This window comes from Oncorhynchus masou, unplaced genomic scaffold (genome assembly GCF_036934945.1).
Source record: "Oncorhynchus masou masou isolate Uvic2021 unplaced genomic scaffold, UVic_Omas_1.1 unplaced_scaffold_17768, whole genome shotgun sequence".
NCBI lineage: Eukaryota > Metazoa > Chordata > Actinopteri > Salmoniformes > Salmonidae > Oncorhynchus > Oncorhynchus masou.
Window position 1 is genome coordinate 1 of NW_027007953.1, and position 1,076 is coordinate 1,076.

General features: G+C 42.1%; 1 non-coding gene across 1 annotated transcript; it reads right to left on the reverse strand.

Moving 5' to 3' along the window:
- Positions 1 to 980: 980 nt before the first annotated feature.
- On the reverse strand, positions 981 to 1,053 carry trnar-ccu (transfer RNA arginine (anticodon CCU)). Its single transcript has one exon. It is a non-coding gene; the product is annotated as a tRNA-Arg (tRNA).
- Positions 1,054 to 1,076: the final 23 nt, after the last annotated feature.

A 1,076-nucleotide genomic window follows, 5' to 3' on the forward strand; every position in this document is an offset into this window, starting at 1 on the left:
TTATAATGGAACTTACACATGGAATGAAACTACGCATGTTTTTGAATATTTGTTCGCACCGATGCTGCAAAAGCTGTTAGCAGAAAAATGCTTTAAATGCATCAACCTCTTGGTTCTTGGCCCAGCATTCTTCCGCTGCGCCACTCTGCTTTCAGCCACTTCAGAAAAGACGAGATCTCACGATCCATTGCTGAGGAGGCCAGTGTCTTAGGCCACTGGGGTTCTTTGTAATCAATCTGACCAATACGAACTGATGGAAGAGGTAAAAAAAAATTATAATGGAACTTACACATGGAATGAAACTACGCATGTTTTTAAATATTTGTTCGCACTTCAATGCTCAAAAAAGCTTGTTAGCAGAAAATGCTTTGATCCATTAACCCTCTGGGTTCTGGCCCAGCATACTTCCGCTGCGCCACTCTGCTTTCAGCCACTTCAGAAAAGACTAGATCTCACAATCCATTGCTGAGGAGGCCAGTGTCTTAGGCCACTGGGGTTCTTTGTAATCAATCTGACCAATACGAACTGATGGAAGAGGTAAAAAAACAAATGTATAATGGCACTTACACATGGAATGAAACTACGCATGTTTTTAAATATTTGTTCGCACTTCCAATGCTAAAAAGCTTGTTAGCAGGAAATGCTTTAAATGCATCAACCTCTTGGTTCTTGGCCCAGCATTCTTCCGCTGCGCCACTCTGCTTTCAGCCACTTCAGAAAAGACTAGATCTCACAATCCATTGCTGAGGAGGCCAGTGTCTTAGGCCACTGGGGTTCTTGTAATCAATCTGACCAATACGAACTGGATGGAAGAGGCAAAAAATGTATAATGGTACTATGACATGGAATGAAACTACGCATGTTTTTAAATATTTGTTCGCACTTCAATGCTAAAAGCTGGTTTTGCAGAAAATGTTTTTGATCCATCAACCCTAGGTTTCTGGACCAAGCACACTTCCAATGCACAATTATGTTTCTACCACCCCAGATGGGACTTGAACCCACAATTCCTGGCTTAGGAGGCCAGTGCCTTATCCATTAGGCCACTGGGGCAATTCATAGTTTTTCACAAACAG